General features: G+C 42.3%; 1 pseudogene; it reads left to right on the forward strand.

The window, feature by feature from the left end:
• Positions 1-427: 427 nt before the first annotated feature.
• LOC141116595 (uncharacterized) lies at positions 428-2268 on the forward strand (annotated as a pseudogene).
• The last annotated feature ends 12587 nt before the right edge of the window (positions 2269-14855 follow it).

Consider the following 14855-nt stretch of genomic DNA (forward strand, 5'->3'; position numbering starts at 1 on the left):
ATTTTTGCTCAGGAGATCTTTAGATTACATGGGCTACCCAAGGTGATTGTCTTGGACAGGCATAGTCAGTTTGTGCTCCGGTTCTGGCGAGCCTTTTGTGCACAGTTGAGAATTCAGCTTGCTTTCTCCTCTGCGGATAACCTGCAGTCTAATGGGTCCGCAGAACAAGCCAATCAGTCCTTGGAGCAATTCCTACGTTGCTATATTTCTGACCATCATAACAACTGGTCAGACCTCTTACCGTGGGTGGAGTTTGCTCACAATAGAGCCTAGAATTCTGCTTCCCGATTATCCCCTTTTATGGCGAACTATGATTTCCAACCTTCCATGTTGCCTGACTCATTTGTTCCGCAGAGTATTCTTGCATTAGAGGAGCATCTCCATGGTCTTCTTTCCACTTGGGCACAAGTCCAGGAGGCTTTGTGACATGCTAATCATAGGTACAGACTCCATACTGACCGCAGATGCCTGCCTGCATCTTCCTACCAGGTTGTGGACAGAGTCTGGCTGTCATCTTGCAACCTCTGACTTTTGTGTTCCCTCTTTGAAGTTTGCACCTCGGTTTATTGAGCCTTTCCATATTCTTCGCAGGATTAACCCAGTGGCTTACGCATTAGACCTTCCTTCTAATATGTGTATTTCAAATATATTTCATTTCTCCATATTAAAACCTTTGGGCTGTAACCGCTTCACCACCTCAGTGCCTCCTCCTCCCCCTGTACAGGTTGAGAACCATGAGGAGTATGAAGTACAGTCCATTGTTGACTCCCGTAGGTTCCGTGGGCGTATACAGTACCTGATGCATTGGAAAGGGTACGGTCCGCAGGAATGCTCTTGGGTCTCATCCTCGGACGTACATGCCCCTGTCCTCCTCCGTGATTTCCATAGACATTTTCCCCTCAAGCCTGGTGTTCCTCCAAGGGGGAGGGGTCAATGAGGACAGGGTACTTTCAGGGCTGGGCTCAGCCCTTCCTTCTCAAAGATGGCCGCTCAGCTGTCGGCTAATTGTCAGCTCCTATCTCTCCACAGTGACTCACCTGTTGATGATATCCTGCTCGTCAGTCCTGCCTACTTAAGCCATCCAGTCCAGATGATCTCTGCCTTCGCCTTGGTCACATCTCTAGAGATGCTCTCCTGTGTTCCTGTTAAAGACTTGCTTGGCTGACATTCATTCTGGCTCCAGATCCTGCTTGCTGTTCTAAAACGCTCATCTCTGGCTCCCTGATGTTTTGGCTTGTCTGGCTATCCGTTCCGGTTCATGAACTCTGGCTATGTTTTGACTACATTTACTCTGTTTACCTTTTTATTATTATTATTAAACAAGTGTGATTTAACTGTACTTCTGTCTCAGTCTGATTCATGGTTTGTGACAGCTGGTACCGTTCCAGTCACTAGACTGTTAGTCAAGTAATTGCCAGACCATTGTTCCTAATTTTTAGTGAATTCCCTAAGTACCCTCGGGTGCAAGCCATCCGGTCCCGGTGATTTAATAAAGCAGAGTTCCACCCTGATATTTTTTTTTTCAGAATCTGACTCTTCTAAACCTATAAAAAAACATTTGGAGGAAAAAAAAATGTTTATACTTACCAGAATCGCTATGTAGTCCTCCTAATCTGCCACTTCCTGGTCCACGGAGCTCCTCGTCACTTCCTCCCTCGCCTGTGCTCCTGGGAAATGATGTGTCATCATTTCCCTTGAGTCTGTGGGCAGTACTGTGATCAAAAATTGCGTTATTTCCTGACAGGAAATTACACAATTTAAGGCGCATCACAGCACCGAGATGTGTTTATCTATGTTGCCATAACAATCGGGCGGGACCTTCCTCTGTCGCCGCCTGTTGTTATGGCAACTTTAGAAACAATCGGCGCTACGGCCACTGGTGAATCGCACATGCGCAAGATCGGTTAATCAGCATGCACCTCTCCAACGCTTATCCAGGAAGAGATATCGTTTGGGCTTCACATGCCCACAATCACGATGGCAAAGGCCATAACAGAAGGGAAAAAAGTATTAAATTTATATTTTAGAAAAATCCACAATTTACCATGTATAATCGTTTTTTAATTTAAAAATGAATAATGCTCGGATCGATATAAAAATAAAAACTTGGCCGGACTCCACTTTAATGTTAAGTTTCCCAAATCTAGTTCTGATTCTGTCCTCTGTTAGCCATGAGGGAAATGTAAATGCTAAGATAGTATAAAGACCTTTTAAATAACCCGTTTACACCAATGTGATCTAATTTTTGTTACAAATTTTCAGAAATAAAGAGTAATGCTGATATTGAGTGGGTCAAAACATGGAGCTTGGTAATGTTGCATTAGGACGGAGCTTAACGAGTTAATGTGCAGGTCACATGCAATGGGAGGATGGAATCGATGGAGTAGATGATCATGTGTACAGGATAGGGGCAGTGATGTGTTAATATACCTGTCACACCAGAGACATGAGTGATCAGATTTATAGGAGAAGAGGGGGGTGAAAGGGTTAAAAAGCTTTTCACTACGCCAGCTGCTGCTGATCGAGAACTAATGAATGGCTGAACCATTCATTCATAGGTTCCTAATCTAGCCCTTTCTCCTTTGTAAGAGGGAGAGGAGAGCTTACACATGTAAACACTACACTGTTTTTATCATGGGATAACTGTGATTGGTCATCACAGCAAATGTGCGATACAGAGCCACTCGGATTAGCTCTTCATATTTCTATGATTTGAGCTGTCTGAGGAAGCTTCATTTCACATACTGTATATTATTGGGTGCATTTGCTGCCCAAGGGTTTTTCTAGAGTGCCATTTATAAACAGCACTTCTGAAAATCACCCCTCTTTACTTTCTTTAAAATACGGTCATAGTAGGTTGGTTAAATGAGCCCAATTTTTCTAACGTATTCCTGTTAGACTTCTCACCCCTTATCATCCCTTTTTATTAATTTCGTTTTTAATCTTACTTAGTAGTGGCCTACTGAAGAAGCCCAAATGGAGGGTGCTGTTTTCTGCTCTCATTCTGGCAGCTTAGGAGCTGGTAAGTGTTTAGCAGTGGGGGCTGATGTCATACGTGGTGGAACACAACTGATGCTGGTGGAAGACATGACATGGACACAGTTATTTTGAACACCAAAGTGGACCTTTTTTTGATTTTGCTTGCGAAGTAAATATAAATGTGATTCAGATCATCCCACATCTTTGTTGCAACCTGGGGATTAATATTAGGAGATAAGCTAGGAATATTTTTGGGAGTGTATATGTTCCTAAAAATATTCCCTCCCAAAATGCTTGATCATCAGATTGCGATCTAGGGAATTTGGAGGCCTGGTTAACAGCTTGAGCTTTTTGTGTTCCTTAAACCATCCTTGAACCATTTTTGGAGTGTGGCAGGGTGCATTATCCTGCTGAAAGAGGTCACTATCATCAGGCAATACCGTCTCCGTGACAACGATGTGTAGGTACTGTAGGTGGTACGTTGTAAGTAACATCCACATCAATGGCAGGACCCAAGGTTTCTCAGCATCACATGGTCTCTGTCGGCTTGCCTTCTTCCCACACTGCATCCTGGTGTCATCTTCCCCAGGTAAGCAATGCACACACACTGGCCCATCTGCATGATGTAAAAAAAATGGGGTTCATCAGACCAGGCCACCTTCTTCCATTGCTCCGTGGTCCAGTTCTGATGCTCACGTGTCCATAGTAGATACTTTGGCTGTGGAAACGGATCAGCATGAGCACTCTTACCGGACTGTGGCTACGCAGTCACATACATAACAAACTGCGATGCCCATTATTGTGCTTTCATATATAAACTTCATAGATAACATGTTTACTTACTGCCTAATATACCCCACTGACTTTCAGAAGCCATTGTAACAAGATAATCAATATTATTCACTTAAACTATCAGTGGTCGTAAAGTTATGCCTGATCAGTGTATACATTCAGTTTATTAATAGCAAGAAACTATATAACAAGGATTATTTTTTAAATGAGTTGCATATGGAAAAAAATTAGATTGGGTGTTGATACGATTATGGGGAGTGGTTATCAAAGAAAGAAATTAACCCGCATTCTGTTTGTAGCTCAATTTCAGCCTTACTCCTGCAGGGTATTTTCTAATAATCGAAATAATTGACTTCTGTTAGAGAGAACTTCATACATGCCTGGATTCCAAGAATCCCTTCTGCTGTCATATCATAGAGGTAGGGCTATACGTGAATGAGTGGTTAGAGCTGATTTCCTTAGGGAAAACATAGTAAACCCTCTCATGTTTTTAGGACTTAACAAAATTGGTTGCTAACCTTGTCTATCCTGTACTCATTGTTCAAATCTCATTAAAGATGTTTCTTTTCTTCATCCCTTTATGGTTAGAAGGATTCAAAGAAGAGGTTTCTATACAGGCCAAAGTAATTTAGTTACATAGTTAAATGTCTATGCAGATTATGCAGGCTAAAGCTGGCCATACAGTAGATGGGTCGACACTGGGTCGGTTCAGTAGGGACTGGCTGAATTTGGATCCATGTATGGGCAGGCTGGTTATACACAAGTCGATCTATTGATGTGTACAACCAGCCTGTCAGGTTTTTCCTGAACAGTCAGTGCTGGCAACACTAATCATTGTAATCTGATGGCAGGCAAGGCTCTCCACTGTCAGAATACAATACCATGTCGGTACCATGTGATCGCTGTGACCAATCAAAGCAGATCACATGACAGTTGTAAACAACGAATGGCTTCATTTCAAGCCATTCATTGTATTCAATTTCATAGCTAGCTGTGATTGGTCACAGTGATCACATAGTACAGACAGGGCCAATCACAGCCCATTTGTACCATATGATTAGATGTGGCCAATCACAGCTAATCACAACAATACACAGTGTCTTCACACTGTCATTCAGTAAAAATATTTGCTTATAGCAATGAAATTCACTGCTATAAGCGATTATAGTATGAAAAAAAAATCCTGATAAACTCCCCACATATTGTCACCAATCAGTGTCCCTGGTCACCACCACACCAGTTATATGATGATGCTGTACTGTACTGGTGACAGTATGTAAAAAAAAAAAATTTTTAAATGTGAAAAAAAGCTATTTTCTTTCTTCATTTTCCAAAAAAAGTGATAAAAAGTTACAGCTTAAAAAAACACGCCATGCCTTTTACTTAACCACTTGCCGCCCGCCCTATTACACAATGATGGCGGCAAAGTGGTTTGATAATCCTGATGGGACGTCACATGACGTGATCAGGATTATCCGCTATTTCATTGGCTGTTTACCCTGATTGGGGATGCGCTGTGTCCGAGGGACAAGCGTCACCCCCGATCGCTCTCGGGGGCGCGCACCACGGCGATCGGGGGTGACGCTTGTCCCTCAGACACAGCTCATACCCGATCACATATCAAACAAATCGGGCACGCGTGCAATGCACGCCGCCGGGGGCGCGCAGCGTGCCGATCGGAGAAGGCGATTGTCCCTCGGACACAGTGCATCTCCAATCTGGGTAAACAGCCAATGAGTGAGCTGTCAGTAGCACCACCAGTTCCGTCACACAGGCCCGCCAAAAGTACCACCATCATGTCCCAAGGAGTTTACACAGCTGAGAAGGCATATAACATGCTTACCATGTCGGATGATGAGAGCAGCGGAGAGCTCTCATTATCCAATTCTGGTTCGGAATACGAGCCAGTGGAGGGTAGGGGATCGGAGTCCGAGTCAGCAGAGGAAACCGCCCCTCCTAAAAGAGTAAGGAGATCAGGACCTAGATCCGAAAACCTGCCTACCACTAGCAGCGCCAGACCCCGGGAAGAGGAGCCCAGTACAAGTACTGGAATTGCACATCCAGCCCAAAGAATCCGGGCCCAGTCCTACCTTCCCGATGCCCTGGCAAATCCCTTATGGTTGCTTGCCAACTCAGGATTCGCTACAATCCCCCTTTCACTGCACAGCCAGGTGTACAGCCCAACACTTCGAATTTTTCATATTTGGACTATTTCCATTTGTTTTTCCCTGAAGATTTGTTGCAGTACGTGGTGGACCAAACAAATCTCTTTGCAGAGCAATTTATTGCTGCCAACCCCAGTTTGTCCTACGCTCGTATGTTCCATTGGCGATGTCTCACACTAGACAAATTCAAATTGTTCTTGGGCCTTACTTTTAATATGGGGCTTACAAAGAAAAACGAACTGCATGCCTACTGGTCCACCCACCCCATCCACCACATGCCTCTATATTCTTCTGTTATGTCCAGGACACAGTACAATATGATAATGAGTTTCCTACATTTCAATGACAATTCGCAGTGCCCTCCCCAAGATCATCCCAACCACGACAAATTATATAAGCTTCGCCCCCTAATAAATTCTTTTACCAAGCAATTTTCTGAAGTCTTTATCCCTGACCAAAATATTTGTGTAGACGAATCCCTTATCCACTTTACTGGCCGGCTGAATATCAAGCAGTATATCCCAAGTAAGAGAGCCAGGCATGGGCTGAAATTGAACAAATTATGTGACCGAGCCACTGGTTATGTGTACTCATTTCGTATTTATGAGGGAAAAGACTCCCAGCTCCAGCCCCATGAGTGCCCCACATACATAGGAACCACTGGTAAAATTGTGTGGGACCTTGCATACCCCCTGTTCAAAAAAGGTTACCACTTATATGTAGATAATTACTACAGCAGCTTGCCCCTTTTCCGTCACCTGTATTGTGAAAAAACCCTGGCCTGCGGTACCTTCCGAAAAAATAGGAAGGGCTTCTCACAGAATTTACTAGCAAAACGGCTACAAAAGGGGGAAGCTGCATTCATGAGGAATGAGGAGGTGTTGGCCATGAAGTGGCAGGACAAGAAGGATGTTCACATGATGACTACCATTCACAATGACACCTTGGTGGAGGTTCAGAGAAAACGTGGCCCCGTAGTAAAGCCTGAATGTGTCCATGACTACAATCTGTATATGGGGGGGGGGGGGGTGGATTTAAATGATCAGATGCTGCAACCATATTTGTCAACCTGCAAGTCCAAATATTGGTATAAAAAAGTTGCATTTCATCTGTTTCATATGGCCATGTTCAATTCATTTGTCTGCTATCAAAAATCACTCGAAAACCAACCCATCACCTACCTCAAATATATTGAAAACATTGTCACTGCCCTTATTTACCAGCAAGGACCCGCCCCAGGAAGCATTCGCTCTGATAGTGTGAGTCGACTTCATGAGCAACATTTTCCCTATAACATTCCCCCTGCAGAATCCGGAAGAAGAGATGTCGTGTATGCTCAAGTGGAGGAGCTAGAAGAGAAACAAGTTATTATTGTCCCCAATGTCCCTCCCAACCTGGCCTGTGTATTGGTGATTGCTTCAAAAATTATCACACATCCATCAGATATTAGTTCTCCTTATTAGTAACAGACTGCCATTTCCCCATTTCAATTACCTGTGTGCATCATTTGCCTGCCACCATGTTTCTACCTTCCATGTTAACTGACCCTGGCCTGTTTACCGATAATGTCTTTTCCTGCTGTTTTAACCACGTTTCTGACTTCCATGTGCACCGACCTCAGGCTGTTTACCGACGATGCCTTTGCCTGCCGTTTTAACCATGTTTCTGACTTCCACGTGCCCGAACCTCAGCCTGTTTACAGACGATGCCTTTGCCTGCCGTTTTAACCACGTTTCTGACTTCCACGTGCACCGACCTCGGCCTGTTAAATCGACCATGTTTTTGCCTGCCACTTGGACTGATCTTTTGCTCTTCTACTTCAGTACACAGGGGTCTCACATATGTGAGGGGCTTCAGAATAGCGTTCTGAGTAGAGAAAATCAGTTTTTGTTTTTCTGTGTTCCCAGAACAGGGTCTGGTTGCCCAGAGGCTTCAAAGAGATTTGGGTGGGAGAAGCCTCTAACCCTGTCCCCCTGGCCCTAAGCTTGATGGTCCTTCCTGCTGCCTGGACCAATACTTTGGCTGTGCTGACCATATCGCTGCCTGTAATGACCCAGGACTTTTATGGATGTTTATTTCTGCTGCCTGGACCAATACTTTGGCTGTGTTGACCATATCTCGGCCTGCTGCCTCTACTGACTATAGACAGTATTTTTGCCTGGACATCTCTGCCTGCTACCTGGACCAATGCTTTGGCTGTGCTGACAGTATCTCTGCCTGAACTAACTATGGACAGTATTGCTGCCTGAACAATTGCTTTTTCTGTCGCTGACCACATCCCTGTCTGCTGCCTGGACCAATGCTCTCCTCTGTGGACCACTACACTACTAAAACCACAGTTAATCTTTTGTTATTTGGCATGTACATGTTATGTATTAGAAATATGAAGGGCCTTCAAAAATATGATCGGTAATCATGAAATTATATGTGTAATTTATGCTCCTAGAACGACTGGAGGTGCTATTTGGATGTTGGGTGTCATTTTTGCTATGTACATGCTATGTGTTAAAAATATCTTATAAATCGACAACCTTGTGTAAAAAAAATACGTTTTCCGAAAACGTCTGGAAAAAAATGAACCGTTCAAAAGACTCATTATGCCTCATAGATTATACGTTGGGGTGTTTGCTTTCCAAAATGGAAAAAAGAAAAAGGCTGAAAACTGCTCCTTGACATGAGACACCTCCATCCCTATACTGCACATACAAAAATAAAAGCTCTCCCATGGGACTTTAAATGAGGTATCCATGATGATCACAAGTACATAAATATGATAGTATAAACAATATCAAAGTTTATTAGGATCATTGACATCCAATACAGGTCATACATATAGATAGCAATTTAAAAGAACAGCAGCATAACATGATAGTCCTAAAAAGCATAGCCCAAGGAACATACATCAAAGTATTATAAATACAGATACACATAATACATCTCTAAGCCCACGCGTTTCACGAGCTCTCCTTGCATCATCAGGGGCTGATGTGTGTATCTGATGTCTGTAACAATAAGTAAAAAAGTAGATTGGAGTATAGGTTATGATTGGACAAAAGTATGAAGCCAGAACTAGTGATCCCATACTTACTTGTCAGGTACTTGGCCCCAGGGGCCGACCCCCGGCAGGGGCAAACGGAAAGACTCTCCCACGGGAGCTGAAGGGACGAAGGCCAAAGCATGGAAGATCAAGGTCAGGCGTAGGGCAGGCATGGCAAAAAAATGGAAAGGCGGAAGAGAGAGTTGGACCAAATGTCACCCAGGATTCTTGCAGAGCGTACTTACTGTAATAGAGTATATAAGTAAAAATGTGAATCAATAACAACTGATGTAGCAGAGAGTATGGTACAGTATACTCTAAAGCAAGGGGTGCAGAAGTCCAACAAATGAAGAGAGAAAAAAAGGAAAGAAAAGAAGGGAAAGAGGAAAGAGAAAAGAAGAAAAGGAAAAAGAAGGAAATGGGGAGCCTGCATGTTACCCCTAGGTCATGCAAGATGTGTTTACTATGGAAACATGTATGAATATATGTATATGAGTAGTTAATGTAGCAATGGTTATGGTATCACAAGTTACTTATGAATCTTTATATGGTATACTCACTTTGAGAGAATTGTAGATGTATACATGTGTATATAACTTAAATAATTGGTATCAAATTGTTATGAAAGTATCAGGGTGTTATGCAGAGGTACATGGGATACAAGAATATCATACAAGACATGGGGGAAAAATGGTGTAGAGTGAATGAGAGGAGTGTGATGGAAAGAGAGGTGAAAAGTGATGTGCAAGAGGAGAAAAAAAAAAAAAAAGAGGGAGAAAAAAGGAAGAAAGGGAGGAAAAAAAAAAAGGTAAATGAGGATGGTCAAGGAAAGATTGAACAGCAGAAAAAAAAAAAAAACAAATTGTAAAAAAGTAGATAAGGGAGTGAGAGTATATGTAATTGACACTCCACATTGTACGTGATTGATAGGTGCAATGAAGAAATAATATGTAACAAGGTATAATGGTGAAAGAAATGCTTACCAAGGTGCTCTCTCATCAATGTGTAAGGACCCAGCAGGAAGGAAAGAAAAAGTTTGCCACGCCAAAACCCCCGCCTAAATACCCGGATATCCGCCAGGGCCTCCGCCCCTAACGTCATGCAACTGGCAAAGAGGGGGAGGACCCGCCACGCGCCCCACGGATTACGGCAGAGTGCAGCGGAGACCCCCGCCCATCGCCTGAGATGACACTGTGCGCCAGGAAGGGGGACACCGCTAGTAGCGGAAGTCTATCACTGTGCACAAAGCATGGTGCCGATGCATTGGGTGGCTCCGCCCCTCCTAGATTAGGGGAGCGGGGGAATGATATCCCCACTTAGTGCATCGCAGCTCCCGGGGAAATGAACCACCGCCCCCAACCGAGGGGCAAACACATAGGGGCCAGACCCGCAAGCAAGAAAGGAGTTATCTGAGAGTAACTATTACCCTGATGTACTGGAAATCAAAAATATGTATATATTAACTGGATATAGGAGCAGCAACAGACTCAGGGCATAATTGGTGTCTTCCACCTATATTCAATAGAAAAAAGAAAAAGGCTGAAAACTGCTCCTTGACATGAGACACCTCCATCCCTGTATTGCACATACAAAAATAAAAGCTCGCTCATGGGACTTTAAATGAGTTATCCATGATGATCACAAGTAAATAAATATGATAGTATAAACAATATCAAAGTTTATTAGGATCATTAACATCCAATAGAGGTCATACATATAGACAGCAATTCAAAAGAACAGCAGCATAACATGATAGTCCTAAAAAGCATAGCCCAAGGAACATACATCAAAGTATTATAAATACAGATACACATAATACATCTCTTACCTGACGCGTTTCGCGAGCTCTGCTCGGATCATCAGGGGCTGATGTGTGTATCTGATGTCTGTAACAATAAGTAAAAAAGTAGATCGGAGTATAGGCTATGATTGGACAAAAGTATGAAGCCAGAACTAGTGATCCCATACTTACTTGTCAGGTACTTGGCCCCTGGGAAACGCGTTGGGTTAGAGATGTATTATGTGTATCTGTATTTATAATACTTTGACGTATGTTCCTTGGGCTACACTTTTTAATACTATCATGTGATGCTGCTGTTCTTTTGAATTGCTATCTATATGTATGACCTGTATTGGATGTTAATGATCCTAATAAACTTTGATATTGTTTATACTATCATATTTATTTACTTGTGATCATCATGGATACCTCATTTAAAGTCCCATGGGCGAGCTTTTATTTTTGTATGTGCTTTCCAAAATGGGGTCATTTTGTGGGCGTTTCCATTGTCCTGGTGCTCCAGGGCCTTCAAAAGGGAGATAGGTCGTCATGAAATTATATGTTTAATTTTGCTCCTATAATGCCTGGAGGTGCTACTTGGATGTTAGGCCTCTGTATGTACAAAATATTTTACAGCGCACACATACAATACAATTTTACACATACATACAATGACATTTCCTGCAGGGCTAGTTAAAAACACCTGAACATATTCAAAAAATACGGGGGTTTGGTCATACTATATGGTCATATAGTGCTAAGCCCACTTACTGCGACAAAGTACCCCGAGTTAGTGGGTCCTACACTAGTAATAGAATGGAAGATCCTTTGTCTCAACCATGGGAGCTGAACTCCTCTATTTGGGAGAACTGAAGGGGATACATCCTAAACACTGGTGGCCACTAAATAGGAGGTAATGAGGACGGGGAGGGGTGCTCCAGCCCAAAAAACCTGGTCATGGCCTATTACTATATACAACATATTTGGGGGGCACACCATACAATGCATTTTAATTCAAGATGGTGCTGCTATAAGACCTACAAACAGTACAAAATATTTTACAGTGCACACATACAAGAATGACATTTCCTGCAGGGCTAGTTAAAAACACCTGAACATATTCAAAAAATACGGGGGTTTGGTCACACTATATGGTCATATAACGCTAAGCCCACTTACTGCGACAAAGTACCCCAAATTTTTTTTTTTTTTTTTTTTTAATATATTTTTATTAAAGTGAAATATAACAAAAATATACATATATCTCAGAATGATTGCATTCTTGAAAATACAGCAGCAAGAGTTTCAGCACTCACAGATTTCAATGAGTATTTATAGGTTAACCCTCCAATAATTGGTTCAGAAGCTTAACAAAGTGTTGATATAGCATAGGGTTAATACTTTGTGAGCACCTGAAATAAACCAAGATAAGTGTACATAGGAAAAAAAACCTTACTTTGGTATATAGAAACTGAGAGATAAATAATAACAGAAATAAAATAAAATAAGAGAAATTATATGAAAGAGAAGAGAGTAGGAGAATAAGAAAGGTAAAAGAACAGAAGGTAGGAGGGGGGGTATGGGGGGGGGTTGTTGCTGGCATGCATGTCTACGCACCAAAAGGGAATGATATGTTAAGGTGTAGTTGGCTAAGCTTAGACTAGAGATTTAAGAGGTTTGCGTTATAAGTTCCTTATAGGCAGATGTAGATTGAAATTTTTTCCAAGAATCCCAGGTTAGAGAATGTTTCTTAGAGGTACCTCTAATGTCGTGGGTGATGCTCTCCATAAGATGTACCTTATCGACCATTTGTAACCAATCTCTTATAGAAGGGATTGTTGGTTGACCCCATAAAGTAGGAATTAAAGCTTTGGCCGTGTTTAGTAAATGTGGAATAATTGAACGTTTATATGTTCTTATGGGAGTTTTTGTGGAATGAAAAAGAATAGTCCATGGGTCGTTGGGTATATTAACATCTGAGATCTGTAATATTAGATTGCGGATAGTGTCCCAATAAGGTCGGATGAGTGGGCAAGACCACCAGATGTGTGCGTGAGTGGCTTTGTTCCCACAGTTCCTCCAGCATAATGGGGAACTGGCGGGGAACATTTGTTGTAATCTGACTGGGGTATAGTGCCATCTAGTAAGCAATTTATAGTTGACCTCTGACATTTTTGAGGCCAATGAGGAAGTGTGGACTAATTGGAGGATCTTTTCCTTTTGATTATCTGTAAGGGAAGAATCTAAGTCATGCTCCCATTTGGCCAAGAATGGTGGGAAGTTAGGGTTTTGAAGTGTAATGAGAGCTTTGTAAAATAAAGAAATTCCATGTGAAGGGGGATCTTTTGGATAGAATATTTCTTCTATGGTATTTAATTCACTCAGACCTCTAAGCGGATTGGGAAGGGATCTTAAGAAATGTTGTAATTGGTGATATCTCCATTTATCTAGAAATGTGGTGGGTTTAGGAGTAAGTATCATGTTTAATGGTTTGAGTATATTGTCACGGAGGACATGGTGTAATAGAAGAGGTTCTTCCGTTCCCCATGATTTAAAGCCTGGATCTAATAAACCTGGTAAGAAATATTTATGATTGAGGAGAGGTAGTAGAGGAGAATCATACTTCCATGAGAATTTTTTATGTAGGGCGTCCCAAATATCTAGGGAGGATATAGTGAGAGTCGAGGTAGATCGAGCTAGGTTCCTACAAGAGCGGGGTATCCAGGGGGCTACCGAGAGATCCACACCACTTAAAAAGTATTCAATTTGTACCCATAGTTTTGATCTAAAAGCGTATTTCCAATCAGCCAGCCTGGACAAGATAACTGCTTGATAGTATGCCTTAAAATTAGGAAGTGCCAGACCGCCTGAGCATTTGGCGCGAAATAGTAGCTCTCTCGATATCCTGGAGTGACCGCCCTTCCAGATATATCTGGAAATCAGAGTTTGTAATATAGTGAAGAACCCCACTGGTACTCCCATTGGAAGCATTTGAAAGAAAAAAAGGATGCGGGGTAGTATGTTCATTTTGATTATGTTCACTTTCCCCAACCATGTGTGTGATAAATTGGACCATTTTCGTAGATCCTCCCTGATCCTATTTAGCAAGGGAATATAATTGTGTCGAAATAAAGAATGGAGATTGGGAGTCAGATATATACCTAGGTATTTCATGCTTTTTAATACCCATTTAAAGGGAAATAAGGGCTTAAGGGAGAGAGCTTCGGACTTGGAGATATTGATGTTTAAAATTTCAGATTTGGATAAATTTATTTTGAAGTTAGAAATGGATTGAAAGGTAGAGAATTCAGACATTAAGTTGGGAATTGAGATACGTGGTTGCTGGATAAAAAATAGTACATCATCCGCATATGCCGCGTATTTATGGGATCTTTTGCCTATTTGTATGCCTTTAATATTATCATTATGCCTAATTGTAGCTAGGAAGGGTTCTAAGGTGATAGCAAAGAGGAGAGGGGAGAGAGGGCAGCCTTGTCTGGTTCCATTATGTAAGACAAAGGGGTCACTCAACGTCCCATTAATTCTAATTTGTGCTGAGGGGTTTGAATAAAGGGATGAAATTCGGTGGAACATCCTAGGTCCCAGCCCAAAGTGGCGTAAGGTCATCTTAAGATATTCCCAGTCCACCCTATCAAAAGCTTTTTCAGCATCAGTGGAGAGGAGTAGGGTGGGCTGGGCGCATCTCCTAACGTATTGGATTAGGGATATTGCACGAAGTGAGTTGTCTTTTGCTTCTCTATTGGGTATGAATCCTGATTGGTCTGCTGATATCCAGCTGGGCAGAAGAGGGAGCAGCCGGTTTGCGATTACTTTAGCAAAAAGTTTGATGTCAACGTTAATTAGTGATATTGGCCTAAAACTGTTACATAGAGTGGGGTCCTTATCGGGTTTAGGGATGACAGTGATGTGAGTTGATAGAGATTCTGGGCGTAGACCTGAAGAGTGAGATATAGAGTTTGCATAAGCGGTGAGACGAGGGAGTAGGATATCGCTGAATGTTTTATAATATAGAATGGTGAACCCATCCGGTCCAGGAGCTTTGCCGGATGGGGATGATTTCAATGCTACCAGGAACTCCTCT

Source organism: Aquarana catesbeiana, linkage group LG13 (genome assembly GCF_042186555.1).
Source record: "Aquarana catesbeiana isolate 2022-GZ linkage group LG13, ASM4218655v1, whole genome shotgun sequence".
Lineage (NCBI taxonomy): Eukaryota > Metazoa > Chordata > Amphibia > Anura > Ranidae > Aquarana > Aquarana catesbeiana.